This window comes from Sardina pilchardus, chromosome 2 (genome assembly GCF_963854185.1).
Source record: "Sardina pilchardus chromosome 2, fSarPil1.1, whole genome shotgun sequence".
In the NCBI taxonomy this organism is placed as follows: domain Eukaryota; kingdom Metazoa; phylum Chordata; class Actinopteri; order Clupeiformes; family Clupeidae; genus Sardina; species Sardina pilchardus.
Genome location: NC_084995.1, coordinates 21421926 through 21438014, shown reverse-complemented (window position 1 = coordinate 21438014; position 16089 = coordinate 21421926). Strand labels below are relative to the sequence as shown.

Below are 16089 nucleotides of genomic sequence, written 5' to 3'. Positions count from 1 at the left end.
GCTCCTTTGCCATTTTCATGGCCTGAGCCACAAAAGCTTGGACACCCTGCGCAAAGTCCTGGTGTGGGTGTAATATCACAGTAGGTCACCAGGGGGTGGCAGAGCAGAGGACAGTGCAGGGGAGAGGAGGATAGGGAACCAGGAGAGAACAAGGGAAAAAGATTCCACAGAGGAGGAAAAGGTCCAGAGAGAAACATGACAACAATGATGAAGAGGGAGAAGAGTGAAAGGAGAAGAAAGAAAGGAGGGGGAGACAAAATGGCACAAAGAAAATGAGCACATGAGACAAATGACAGTTATGTTGAAATACAGTAGGAACAAAGACAATAGAAGAAACAAAAGAAGTGGAAAAATGAGGTAAAAGATGAAAAGAAACAGAGGAAGGAAGAGGAGGTGGAGAGTTAGACACATGAAACAGGAGCAGTCATGATCTATTCTAGAGAGATTATGGTGCCAAGTTAACCAGCAGTCTGACAGATTAATCAAGTATTCTCTATTATCCCGACTAAAATTAGGCCTAATTATTATATGAGTTTGTGATCTATGAGAAACAGCAAAACTACCACATCACACCACCACAATCATCATGATTTTAGCATATTAGTTCTTCAGATCTGTTTGCGATACCATCAGCTAATCAAGCAAAGCTTGATTAAAGACAAAGTGACTAGTTGTATTTTGAAATGTTAAAACTGTATAACTGTAAAACTGGACAAAATTGGCAAAACTGTGTGTTAAACTCTTCACTACACTATGAAGTCCGTGAACGAACTGTTCCACAGCGACTTACCGGATTATCAACACGCACTCCTCCGAAGAACATTTCACCATCACCATCACCTTTACTGTCTCCGCCACTAGTGAATGTGTGTGTCGAAGTTTTCGTTGTCACAGAGGGGCCTTGCATCTGTCAACCATGCCCAGAGGAAAATATTGCTGCTTATAACAGTCTTGTCTTGGTCTCACAGAAATAAATCAGCTCTTACTGAATTCTGACCGGTCTCTCCAAAACCCAGGAGCAAAACATAGCAAATTTGACTTAATTCAACTGAGACAATAAGCTATTTCTTAGAAGTTGAAATGAAGAAATCTCACTTGATATTAATTTAAACTCAACTGTGCCTACAAGAAATAGGCTAGACAAAGGGGTGTGTGAAAAATGAGACCTCATCTTTGACCCACAGTCCACAGGCCCACAGTCCCCTGCTTAAAGACTGAAGGACTGCCTTATACTGAAATACTTTATACCCAGACACACACCTGCATTCACACTCAAACACTCAAAGTATTTTACAGGTTAATGTCTCATCAATTTACCCACATGACTCACTCGTGTCTCTCTGACCCCTGTCTGCCAAGTGCAAAAGTGGGTGGAGCCAAGAGGCTGACCACTTACATTAAAGAAGCATTTTGAATCACCACCAGTCGAACTGGTGGACCATGTGACATTCGCTCCGTCCGTCAGCACACTGGGATCTATACCAGCACCTGACCAGTAACAATAAGGCATCTGCGTCATTAGTACAGTGAGTAGGTCAATCATATACTGTACCAGTTCCTTTGTGTTAATAATATATTTTATAATTAAAATATGTATACATTTATATTTCTGTAATTTAAGAAAAAAAACCTACACCTAGTCGACAAAGTCTTCAAAGTCTTCAAAACGACAAAGTCTTCAAAAAAGCATAAATTTGTCTATAGATACAAGTCACGTGCACAGTTTTGTTAAGAGTAGGTTACGATATTGAGTAGCACAGCCCCTTTACAAATGTGTAGTGAGACAAATACAGAAATATAAACATTTAAACGGATTACCTTTCAAAATATCTTTCAGGTCGTCCATGTTCTCTGGACTCATTTCACCTGGGCCCTTCTGCATCCCTAATACAGATTGATTAGAAGGCATTTGTTTCGGTACATTAAATGCTAGTGTTGGATAAATCAGATGTATTAGCTGTTGTCTACCATATCAGAGCTTCCACCTCCTTACCTTCATCCTGTTCTTTCACTAGAGCGAAATAATGATTTACCTTTAAAGAGTTTACACAGATTCTAAATAATCCCAGTCACTTCCAGTTTTTACCCGATTATGCTGATTTAATCCTCAATCACAGCCAAATACAAAGAGCCTACTATAAAACATACAAACAAGTCAACATTTACAGATTTTAACATATAAAGACTTTACAAATACCTATTCTATTTCAACCAAATATTTCTCAAATATGGTAATGCCAAAAATGATCAAGCGATTGAGATTTAGGTTTTGAAGTACGTGACTAAACTGGATAGTGTGACAGCTGTGCTACCCTAGAATGTTTGTTTCTGCTCAGATGGTTTTAACAGGTTTTCATTTGGCCAAAAGAAAATGAACTACAAAGAAGGATTTAAAGGATTTAAATATAACTTTTTCTATTTTTCACGAATCATTTTTGTTCTGCACCTTGACTTGGGATGTGCACAATCTTTTTACTATAACTGAATTTCACAGGTTTTCAACAATCTATGAGTACTGGAGCAAATGCCCCAGTTCCCTTTTTATTATACCAATGTCATCTTTGAAATAACTTTTCTGAACATGACAAGGTATAATGCCTACATTCAAGTTAATCTTTCTAGCAATTAACCAACCTTGGTATCTAATGTTAAGGCACATGAAAATACAGTATTTCAGAAGTTATTCACCCCATTGACACAGTTTAATACAGCTCCTATATATTGGAATAAATAGCCAAACAGATAAACATGAATAACTAAAAACAAATTACCTCTAACTTGCTCTTTCAGCTTCTCAGCCTCTTTCTTATTCTCATCCAGTCTCCTTGTGACTTCATCCAGTCTCTGCTGCAACTCTGACACAGAGACAGATCACATATGAAAAGAACTTTACACCACGGGCCCTAATTTGGATGGTGGGTGAAGAACAAAGTCTTAAGTTTAAAAAAAAAGCTAATTTATTAATTAAGCAAATTCAGTTATTTAATTCAGTAATTTCTTATGTATTATTAGCCGCATTGTCTATAAGCTGCAGGACAAAGTTTTACACAAGTCAAAAAAACAAAACCACATTAATACCATATTGACTGTCCCTTTGTAGCGTAGTATAATATTTAATACATAAAAACATTTGTCACTTGAGCTGAGCTGTTGTATAATAGAGTGTATTTTTCTTGTCCTGATTACAGTGAGTTCTTGCATTAACCTACCTCCATTCTGTAGTGTCAGAGCCTCCACTTCCTCACTCCTGTTCTGCCTCATGAGGTCTGGCAAATGAAACGAAATGAAACAAGGTCATGATGGGATCCATACAAATAGTCCATAGAAGGCAGGGTTTCCCCCAGAAAATTTGTTAGTTAAGGTGGTGTCTGTCCAGGGGAAGGGGGCGTCGCCGTAGCGTCCCCGCCGCATCGCCGCCACTGCCCTACGATGGGGGGGGGGGGGGGGGGGGGGGGGGTTAACTGCAGCCGAGACCGAGTGACAACGACCGAGTCTTAAAGGAGTCAAGGCCGCATCAAGACCAACCAAAGAAAGAGGTTTTCATAATTTACATCACCAAGGATCATATAACAGTTCAATTCCCAAAGGGTAGAGAGGGGATTGTTGGCTACAGGAGCAGTCTAGCACACACCTGTCTAAATCACTTCTTTTCTGATTTACTTTAAGACAAGGAGGTCAGCTGAAGTAAAAATTTAGTAGGCTGTCAGCATTTCATTAATGTTGAATTTTGACACTAATGACAGCAATATACCTGGATTTCACATTCATTGTATCAGATTGAATTGTATCAGCAAGCAATTAAACATCATTAACACAATTTAGACAATATTATACCTTAAAAGTGTAAGTTTACAACTCCAATACAGGGCCTTTCAAAACCTTTGCACTGCTCAGCATAGCACCATAGGATATATTTTAAAGCCAGTCAATATTATAATATTTATTAAAACCAAAAATATTTGTAATGGTGGATATTTTAGAATATACCATGAAATAAAGATGAAACTGTATGAAAATGTAGCATTGCGTCTGTATGGTAAAGTTAATGAATTGTGATTTAGTAGCCTAAAGCTGCAATTCTTTGATTGAAGCTGTATATTGTGCGTGCCTGTGTTCAATCCTACCGCATTGAACGCTAATATTTTGTCACTAGCAACCAAATCTGTCATCTGTCAAATACAGTTGCATGTTCAGCTCTGAACAAAAACATTCAGGAATTATTTCTACAAAACGGAAACGTGCGTACCGCCCGGTGTACCATGTTATCTTGTGATCAGTTCAGATTGTGATATTTGCATAAAATCACTGAATATTCAACAAGAACCCTCCCTACTTGTTAACAGCGCTCTGCTCTGCCTCCGCCCCTCGAGTGCTGGAGATTCACATTTTCAGGAAGCTGCAGTGAGCGAGATAATTGGGAATAAAGATCTTGCCAAAAACATGCCGACATCACCGATTCATGCAGGTGTGCTTAAGCATAAACCACACAAGATGCTCTAGAAAAAGGAATTGTTCAAGTAAAACAACAAGGTTTTGTTGGGTTTCGAACATGAGTCTCGCGTGGGCAAAATGGTCCATCAGCTGCATCTTTACCACTGCACTACGGTAAACAGTGAGCAACTGCGAGCTAACGTAGCTTATTATAGCCTACTGAAATCATGACGTCCACGTTAAGTGGGATGGCTCATGACATGAGCAAACACAGGAATGCAAGCCTTAAATAATACAGATTTATGTCATAGGCTACAGTAACAACAAACGGGCATGACCTCATTCCAGACGTTGTTCATTTTGAGGGACAGAAACACGTTATCTAATGCAAAAAACATGAAGATCACTGGGCCTCGAACTGCTCATTAAAACGTCAAGATTTGTATCTGTACGCCCTTACTCGATTGCGCCACAAATCTGCTGAAATGAAGTTAGGATATTTAATACATGTTGGTCTTCCCAATAAATGAATAGCTATATGTTATGTTGTGACAATGTTTGTCAGCCGATCAATATTTAAGTATAGCTTACGTTCATTAGCAATACATCTGAAGAATGTTTTGCAACAGGCTACGAGCAGCATAGCCTTTTAAAAATCTGTTCGAGATACGCATGTGACATTCTGTGAGATGATTCACAATTTAACAATGAAATGATCACATTTTTGCCTTACTTGTTCATTTTATCCCAAAAACAGAATAAAGTGGTAGGGATCATGCCTGTTTAGGCTAGTTAAGCAAGATGAGCCTACTTTAGGCTATGTTTCGAGACTTGCATGCCCATGTTAAATTGTGATATCACCAGTTAACATAGGCGTATATTTCTCACAGTATGTTAACCTGTGTTAACTTTGACTAAAAGCCCAATAAATTGTTAAAAATCACCATGTTATTCCAGCAGCTCGTAGCGTAGGTGTATAAGCCACCGTAGATAGGATAGTTTTCTTCACGACATCCACGGTTCGAATCCAGCCATCGCCAGGTAGCAAGGCTACATTGTTTCATTTCATTTTTTGCTATTAGCATAGCATGTGTCGTATTTGTGTGATTAATGAGACGAACATGTATTAGACATAAGCTGGTGATGCTTTCAGCCATATGCTATCCATTATTTTCTCTCACTTGAAAGCATTTTGTGAAAATACAAACTCTAAGGGGCGGAGGCAGAGCAGAACGCGTTTAAGAAGTAGGCAGGGCCTTTTTGAATATTCACTGATGTTATGCAAATATCACCAGTTAACATGAAAACCAGTCAAACTAGAACACCGGTCGGGATGAGTGAAACTGGCATGGGAGACAAGGCTACAGTTTAAAGTTTAAACTAGCCTGTGTAGCCTAAACCTCAGACAATTTCAGAATTTTACAACACGTGAATGAATAGCCGTCACAAGTTGTTGTTAGCTGTAGGCTAGATGGCACAAGTGTTTGTCACAACAAATTACAAGATGCAGTGGGCTATCCATTCATAGTAGACGAGTGATAAAAAAAAAAAGATTGATTTGCGCTCAAAAGTGTTATGCCGCTCATCCCACACATTTGGTAGATTCAACGGAGAACCATTCCTGTGAGAGTCGTCAAATCTAGCTAGGTTTAGGCTATTTGTGTTCGCAGTCACTCTGAGATATGTGTGGCAGTGGCACCTGATATCAAATACTGTGCGCATATAGGCCAACTCGATTTGAAAAAGTTTCTTTTTTTATGCGTTCTACAGAGAAGGGAGACTAGCGGCTACGGTTTGGAATGACAGGGAGAAAACATGACAGAGTGAAGGCGGCTTTAGACTTGCTGTAGACAACGCGTTCGTGTACGCATCATGGCTGCCTCGCGTATTTTGCGGTCGTTTGGTGCGTCGGTCGTGCACGTCGTCGCAAGCGAACACGACGCGTCCGCGAGATGCAATACTGACAAGAAAGTAGGGGGCGATCATTGCCAAAACAAAGTGACTGCAAGATGCATTATCGACATCAAAGCTGGGGGCAATCATGAGAGTAAACAATGGCACATGGCCACATCCACATCTGATATTAGGCTACAAGTCTCCCCCTGGTGAAGACCTCCAGTAAGGTGCGTAATGCTGCAGCGAGTCTGTACACAGGACACAGCAGGTCGCACACGGTCGCATACGCTTACGTTTGGTCTAACGGCAAGTATAATCCCAGCCTAATACGGCGAATATCACTATACATAATATATTTATTTATTTATTTATTGAAGACGCTAGTTAAGGCGGCAGCCCTGTGTTGTTAAGGCGGCCGCCTTAGCAGGAAAACGCTGCGGGAAACCCTGGAAGGAAAGATGCTGGACCTCTGGATCTTTGAGCCCATGGTTCCTAAAGGCAAAGGGTCTAGCACTCTAAACAAAGGGTTCTTGAGGTGCTACAGTACATAGAACCATGCAGGCTTTAAAGAACCCTTAGGGGTGCCATATATGAAGCATGCAATAGAACCATTTTTATAAAGAGCCTATGATTCAGATAAACATTTAAAAGTAAACATTAAGAAAATTCAATGTGAACATTTAAGGAAATTCGAAGGAGAAGACTTCAGGATGATTTGTTCACGTGTTTTATTTTAAGGACATCTAAGGTCTGAATTTAAGGAAACTCTAACCTCAATGAGCCCTAATTTAAATGCTGAATGAAAATGTGAAAATGACTGATGAAGGTGCAAGCCGAAGCGTTGGTCTAATAAACAATTGCATATTGAAGTCCTGAGTGTGCCACACCACTTCTTCTTATTTTAAGCATTGAACTTGCCCACAGATGTTTGTGCCTCTTGCATACTGTACTATATTACCAAAAACATTTACCTGCATGTTGTCATTATTCTGTAACAATGACAACAATAAACCGAACTAAACTGAAAAAAAAAAAGCGTAGTTCTCATTACGTATTATGTTGGCTTTGGTTGGTTCGACTTTCGACTCTGCACTTTGCCCATCGTTTACATTAGGGCCTTTACATTGAGTCCACTGGCCCCAGATCACTTCTGCTGTTGCTTAACTCTGCTCATTTCACCACTGTAATGGACCTCCCTGACCCTGATGTAGGTCCCAGCATCTTTACTAAGACGAGACATGAGAGAATGTGAGAGATACTCACATTCAGTACGCCCCTCCTCAACACCATGCAATTTGTCCTGTTGAGAAACTGAAAATCAGCAGAAAATAATGTCATCTACAGAAAAGCAACCACAATGACCGATTCGAAACCATATTTACTACCAATTCGGCAAGATCATATTGATAGAGTTCTTGACGTGTTGTCACACAGCCCACTATGTGGTTATTTACTATTCATTTTTAGAGATTACTTCGTCTTTTGGCTTGACAGCTAGCAGCTCAAAACCCTCTAACAAGGAAACCTAAAGGATAGAGTAGCCACACAATAATCACTTCCATCTACACATCACAACTTACCTGCCTCTTCTGACTTGTTACATTTTAGAAAACCTACAAGAAGAAATGCAACATAAATAAACAGCACTGACTGACAGCTATTATTACTATTACAACTACTAGGCTAGTTAAAGGAGAAGTCCGGCACAATTTGTTTTACCCAGTTTGAGTTGCTGCTACCAACAGCTAAAGTAGCCATGCAGTTACAGTGCTACTCTGCTGCAACAACTCGAGCTAGGTAAAACGGATTGTTTCCGGAGACCTCAAGAAACAGAGATCTATGTGAAAAATCACTGGATTTCTCCTTTAAGTTACAATATATCTGTGGTATTTTTGGATATTTGAAGATTCAATGTAACCTGTGATAACAGAGTACTCGTACCTTTCCTGTAGAGGACAATGAGCCCAATGAGAGCCAGAATCAAAAGAACCAGTAAAGTGATGGCGACTTCTTTCCAAGGGACTGATAATGAGATAATAAAACGTGTTCATAAACAGTAATGATTAAAAAGAGAATATCAATGACACAACACTTGAAACTACAACCCTGTTTCCAAACAAAGTTGAGACACTGTAAAATGACAATAAAAACAGGATGTGATGATTCGCCAACCATGGAAACCTTATTTGATTTAGAACAGTCAACAAATCGCTGGTTGAAAAAGAGAAAATTGTTTTTTTTTTTGTTTTTTTTTTAAATATATGTTCACATTGAATGTGATGCCAGCAATACATCTCAAAGTTGGAACAGGCATGTTTACCACTGTGTTGCTCTACCTGGATGATATCATCTGATGCTCAAAACCTGTATATCATTCCATACTAAGTGTGCCTTTCTGATTGTGCAAGCAACCTATGCCATAGGCACTAATGCACCCCCATACCACCATGGTTTTTTAACTGTGCACTAAAAACAAGTTGGATGGTCCCTCTCCTCTTTAGCCCAGAGGATGCAGAGTCCATGATGTTCAAGGACATGTACTGTAGTCTATGTCTTTTTTGCAACTAAATATGGATGTATGAAATTTGCAGATTATCACATTCTGTTTATCACAGTTTACATAGCATCTCAACTTTTTTGGAAATCGGGTTGCATCAGACCTCTTAAACACCTTGGGCCCAAATTCAAATGCTGGGCAAAGTGCAGGGCCAGTCTATGAGCAAAGTTATTGTGCATAAACTAACAACATCATGTGGCATGAGACAGCCTTTAGCTGAGCTATACCGACCTGCAAATAGATGCAAATAGAGTATTTAATTACAAGCTAAGTCTTTCTTACCTGCATGCATTTATTTGGCTAAGATAGATTGTTATTTGTTACTCTCACAGTTAATAGTACATATACATTCTCAATGCCTCATAAACAAGTCTCTATTGTTGTACCTATACTAGTGTCAGTCCCAGAGATGTACGGCACGATTCTGCTTTCTGCTCTCGCCTCTTCAGACAGACTCACAGAGCATGAAAGCCAGTCAGATTCAGAGGAGGCATAGACCAGAGTGGAAGCCACATTCACCAAGCCGTTGGCATCTGAGGAAAACATAACAGACAGAGGTGACTTGCATTAATTAAAACTGTTGCCCAAACCTGAAGATCATAGTTAGCTGTGATCTACATCACTGTCTCATAGCTGGCTGATTGACGTTTGAATGTTACCTGGGCATACGTAAAGAGGTGTATATGTAATGGTTTGGTCAATTTATAACCATTGTCTGTCTAATTTGATGTAACCTTCCACAGGGGCCTATTCCAAAGTTTTGTTAGAAATCTGCTTGTTAGACCCTGAGTTGAGGGAAGCTTCGGGTTTCCTATTTCACTAAGAAACTTAACTCAAACTTTGGGTCCATTACCACAGTAACTGACTCTGTGAACACAATGTGCTCTCTAGCAGGTTTTCTTTAACAAACCTAGTGTTTCTCCAAATTCCCTCCCTCCTACTGAGCTGTTATTGGACACATGGGTTGTCATTTTTTCCTCTATCAGACACAAAGGCAAATTCATCTGCATAGCCTAGGCTATGCCCAGGGAGGATTTTTAGATCCTGAATATTAACCCTCAATCAAATGTTATCATTTTGAAATTATGATAGAGCTGTATTCAGTTGCCTGCAAGCAAATAGCTTAATTAAAAGTAATTAAATGAATCTCTATTGAACTCACTGCCAGGTGAAGCAACACAGGTTAAAATACAAAAATAGAATGTGTTGTGCGATTAAGGTTTTTAAGACATGCTTAAGTCTTTGGTCAGGATAGTGCTCATAAAAAAAATGTATGGCACAAACAATTTTATAATTTTCTGATGACGTGCAACCACCAGTTTAACCTAATTCTACAGTACAACTTATTTTCCTTTGAAATTGTACACGCTGTGCTCGTAGGCATAACTTATTGTTATGAAGAGGATTGGAACCAAAATCCCAGAGATCAGGGTTAGACCCCCTCAGCATGATCCATTGATAGGTGAATACTGTATTGCACGTTATAACTATAATTAATCCATGTTTATTCTGATAGCACCTTTCATGCAAAATTTCATTTGGCTACAAAGTCCTGAGAAATAAACAGCAATACAACATAGAAAACATGTAAGGATAGCCTACCTGTTGCACTGTGAAAAGTCTGACCAGGAATTCTTGTGCCATCTCGGTTTCTCCAGGTGAGTGTGGGTTGTGGAAACCAACCTCTTGACACACAGGTGACATTCACCCACTGGCCACTACTATGAGCGACTGACAGGACTGGATGGAGGCCCAGGTCCATGGCTGATGGGAGTGAGGGTTGACAGGAAGGGATGTTTGTTTATCTTTGTATGTATGTTTATCAGTGTATGAAATGTATAACATTAATTAATTCATGGGTAAAAACACTCAATCGGTGCACCAAGGCAGGCAGGTAAAAAAAGAGCAGAAGGCACGACACAAAATCGGACTTTCTGTTGATTTGACCATTAATTAACTTCAAAAATAGGCACCAAACTTTGGTTAGACAATAGCAAATATACCATAGGAGTGATTAACGTCCAAAAATGAATAAATAAATGTAGACTGAAGTAGGCTAACTCAAAACTTGGCACCTCCAACAGGCTATGTTTAGTGTGGGGTGTGAGGTGAACACACATCTATGGCAATACAAATGGTGCTTTCATTACAAATAAACATGATACTGTGATATTCTAGACACTTTGTCACATTTGAGGGAAACTTCCCTTGCTTTTTTCTATCAACCAAATAGCTTATATATATCACAACCGAGTTGCTGTTTTAGCCACAACTCACGCTTTTAACAGAGCATAACAGACCCAAAGCCTTCGATAGAAGGCTTTGAACAGACCTTCAAACTCCTTCACTCTCGGACCCGGCCCGTGCACACACACGCAACCAAAACTCCACTCCCCAGTTCCCCAACACAACAATTTCCAGAACTCATCAGGTAACAGAACACATCACACACAATTAACAGGAGATCACAATACCTTATAACCCTTGAGCCAGCTCTTTCTATGTGATGTAGGCCTAAACGCGAAAAAAGGCCATATTTATTTTGTGGTCATGAATGAAATTCAGGGACAGAGACCAACCATTGAGACGTCATGACGCAGACACTACTGCACGTCGCTGCTGTTCAGCAGCATCCAGCAGCACACTGTTGCCTACACGTTCGGCAATATCCCGTTTCTGCTTCACATGGAAACATCTTCTAAATATTGCCATAACCACGACATGGCCCTTAATCAGAATAAGGTGTGCATGAAACGTTTGGTTTTTTCGAAGCTGATCTCAAACCTTTGGGTCGAATGTCCTTGATGTAATTCTCGCATTGTTCTGGTTTGGCGTCTACACATTTAAGGACAGACTATTCCAGCTAATTGCCTAGACAGTAGCCTTCCAATACTACCCTGGAAATCCACAGAACACACACACAATTTACCACACGTCTGAATTCAACACTTGACAAACTGCATGTGTTTTAATCGATTACTAATCACACAACACGACAAATGCATACACTAGTATAGTTGCACTGTGTAGCGACGTGCGCATTCACCAAGCTCAGAAAAAAGAGGGAAATTGGGTGCCTGAAGGAATGGTTATGGTACGCACACCCATCGACAAGCCTGAAAGACAAGTAGCAGCACTTGGAACACAAATGGGTGTTTGTGGGTGTCTTTTGATGACAGGATAACACCTCCAACTCTAACCCAACGAACTAGAACAAAATGTTCCTTTCAACACCGAAACTGCAGAAAACCGGAGTATGGCATGTAGCCTATACGCTAGGCCTACTCTAAAAAAAAAAAAAAAAAAAACACCACAGATTTCATAATGTCTCACCGTCAGGAACTGGAGAAGAGTCTTCTTCAGATTCACTGAGATACGGTTAACTACACCCTTTGGCTTTCCCTGATTTGCACACGATACCATTGAGAGCGCACCCTCTCTGGAGCTCTGCGCGCTCCACTATTTTGCAATCCCGCGGGAAATTCAACCTCATAACGAACTACACAGAGCCCCTGAAGGACCATGGAGGGAATACATTTACTCAGAGCCATATAGATACAGATTCCATCGGCGGGGAAACGCAATAGAAGCTTGGAAAAATTCCAATACGAATACAGTAAATGTATTCCCTCCATGGTCCTTCAGGGGCTCAGCACGCATGAATCTATATGGCTCTGCATTTACTGTATTCGTATTGGAATTTTTCCGAACTTCTATAGCTTGGTTTCCCCGCCGATGGAATTCGAATGGAGCTCTAAAAATAAATGTCCACCTCTAAAAAATAATTTGGGTTTTGCTTCTGTTTTCGTGTTTGAAGTGCATCGGTCTTCAACAGTCAGAAGTGACGTTTTACCAACAGTAACCTGTGTGTGTCTGTGTAGACTTGTAGTCAAGACCGCCCTAAACCGAGACCAAGACTTTGTCACCATCTAGTGAAGCGTATAATGAATCACGCACAACTTCATACTGATCTTGAAGCTCTCTTCTCAACTCATAATAAGGAATATCCGGTACCTTCCATTAGGAAAGAAAGGCTTACACAAACACGAGATGATTTGATAAACATTTTATTTAAAAATAAAAACTTAAAATCACAAAAATGCATTTGGCATTTTCTTTTTTGTTTTGTTCCTACTCTTTGTCTCTCCAGAGATGGCATGATCATGAAAATATGTATTTTTTTCTCAGCTAAAATAGCAGAACAGATAACAGGGAAAAAAGAAGAGCCTTGGACATCCAAAATGGCTGACTCCGGTATGCCCAGACAGTTCCCCCTGAATGTGCGTGTGTGTGACCAGCAAGCCTGCTGCTTATGGGAATGGTGGGTCAGAGACTAGTTTATGTAGTGTAGGCCTACGGATAGTTTTGACCCGGTTGGAGCTTAAACACTGAATTACAAACCGTTTATCTGACCAACATAACGAAGTTAAAACACCCTGTGAAGTGCAGAGTCAGTTAGCTAATCACGCTCAGTGGCATCCTAACTCTAGCTGTTCATACAATAACAAACTGGATAGTTGACATAAGAGGAATGCAGGCTCACTGTTCACATTACCTGAATGATGGACTTAAAACTTTAAGCTGGCAAACTGAGGACAGTTAAAGGGATAATCCGGAGTGAAATGCACTTTAGATCAATTTTTCGGACTATTGGGAGTACATACGTTGAGTTGACACCAAAATCATGTCATTCGGATGTATTTTGAGAAAGTTTGCGCTCACCGTTTTTAGCCAAAACTCGTTAGCCTGGAAGTGACCGGGGCGTGTCCTTTCGCCGCTACAAAACGCTATTTTTATACCTCTTCTACTGTTCCAAACAACACTACACTTACGTGGTAGTGAGTAGAGGTTCCCTAAAGCCAAACCGAAGTATCAGCACGTCTTTATGTGGTCGGATAGAGAGTCCAGAATGAATTTAATCGAGTCCGTACCTTTCCGGAAATGTTAGTAAAGTGTTGTGAAAACGTTGCTAGCTGCAACAGCGACATTTCCGGAAAGGTACTGACTCGATTAAATTCATTCTGGACTCTCTATCCGACCACATAAAGACGTGGGGATACTTCGGTTTGGCTTTAGGGACCCTCTACTCACTACCACGTAAGTGTAGTGTTGTTTGGAACAGTAGAAGAGGTATAAAAATAGCGTTTTGTAGCGGCGAAATGACATGCCCGAGTCACCTCCAGGCTAACGAGTTTTGGCTAAAAACGGTGAGCTCGAACTTTCTCAAAATACATCCGAATGACATGATTTTGGTGTCAACTCAACGTATGTACTCCCAATAGTCCGAAAAATTGATCTAAAGTGCATTTCACTCCGGATTATCCCTTTAATGTCTCTGATTGAATGACTTAAACATGAGCAGAGGCAATTCAAGAAGAGGGATGGGAACCTGCAAATATATATATTTTTGCCAAAGCCAGCCCTTTCAAGCATTTCGCTTGTGCATATTAGTTGTCTGTTTAATTCATAGCCCCATACATGATAAATGAACCTGGTGAAATGGCATAACAAAACACAGTAAATAAAAGTCGATCACAAAAAAAAAAAAAAAAAAAAAAAAAACATGATTGTAGAAGAAACATCTTTTTTTTAAGCTAGAGATATAGGCCTGCATTTATAAAGGTATATGTACAAGCCATTTCTTCTCTATCTTCTGAAGGGCTCTTTGATTCCACTTGGACCTCCAGAACCCTCAAGTGCACAGAGCACACTTCCAGCAGCAATACCGTTCTGTTGGCATGCCAATGAACTGTTTGGTGTCTGTGGCAACACAAACACACTCATCTCTACTGTCGAGTGCTCCTTTATAAATAGGCTACCTTACATCAATCATCCTCTGAGCATACGGTATGACAACAACAATAATTATACATTTTCCAATTTAAAACAAGAAAAGAAAAGAAATCACAGATCTGATAAGGCAGTTGAGTAAACAGCCTTTCCCCCTTTGGTTGTGGATGGTTGTTGTAGCTGCTTCAGTTGATAAGTGTTTTTGTTTGACAGCATATTAAGATGCCTAAACGCTTAGTTGGCATGCATGAGTTTACACATACAGTTATTGGCTTTTTCATCCTTGGCCATTCAGCAGAAAGGGCAAAACCAAGAACCTGCTGTGACTGGCTGGCTAGCCAGTCAGATAAATGGTGATTGGCCCGCTGGTCAGAAAGATGATTGGTTGGCTGTCATATCCACAACGTTCATTGGAGTGCTACGTTGCCATGGCACTGGACTGGAGGTCAAAGGGTAGGTTGGTGTTTGGGGTTTGTCCGCTGGTTCATGGGGGTGTGAGGCAAATGGACGTCACCATCTGAGGGATGAGATCTTAATCCTCCTGAGAGAAAGACAGAGATAGACAGACAGAGAGATTGATCAGTCACTTGGTGTTTGGTAGCCATATTGATCTGAGCAGTGGCGTAGTCAGGGGCCGATAGCCGAGCACCAACACCAGCAGAAGTCATTCAGCAGATGCACCCCCTCCTCCCCACACACACACCCACACACACTCATCACAACGCAACACAACAATAAAAAAAACTAGGCCGTCAAGCGCCAGTATCAAAGCCCACCAGCACAGATAAAATAGGTTAGATGAGAAAACAGCTGCAATCCAAAACAAAATCAAACCAAACCCAACCCAAAATAGATGCAAAGCGTACTGTTCAAGTTAGTGACGGGTAAAACCAAGCAAAAGAAACAAGTCAGCTAAACAGTCAAAACTGTTAGTACAAGAAGCGTGAACACACACAAGCCCCAAAGGGACTCTTCAATTAGCACATTACATGCGGTCATGTTATACTTGCAGTGACAGCACCACAACACCGACCTATCCACCACACAGGCACACACACACACACACACACACACACACACACACACACACTTCCACCCACTGAAACACACACAAACAAATGCACACATGCAGACTCCCACCAACGCGCGCAGTCGCGCACACACACACACACACTGAAACACAAACACATGGTAGGCGACACAGATTTGAGTAGACACCGTCAACTGCCCTGTGCTAATTTGTTCTTCGTGTTTGTAAACAGAGAGATGGGTTTGGCAGTAACAAAGATGTCTCTCTCATTAGCATCTCCTGGCATTAAGCTGGAGAATGAGGTACAGTTTCCATGCCAACCAGAATGCCACACCACAAAGAAGAAAACAGAGAGGAGTTCAGGAGGTGCACCACAGTAGACAGA

General features: G+C 40.6%; 1 protein-coding gene across 1 annotated transcript in view; it reads right to left on the bottom strand.

The window, feature by feature from the left end:
• Window positions 1-14201: 14201 nt before the first annotated feature.
• epb41l3b (erythrocyte membrane protein band 4.1-like 3b) overlaps window positions 14202-16089 on the bottom strand; it is a 47414-nt gene continuing 45526 nt past the window's right edge. The window contains exon 23 of the mRNA XM_062551565.1: window positions 14202-15215. The gene's annotated coding sequence lies outside the window, so the exon portion shown is untranslated. The remainder of the gene's footprint in view (window positions 15216-16089) is intronic.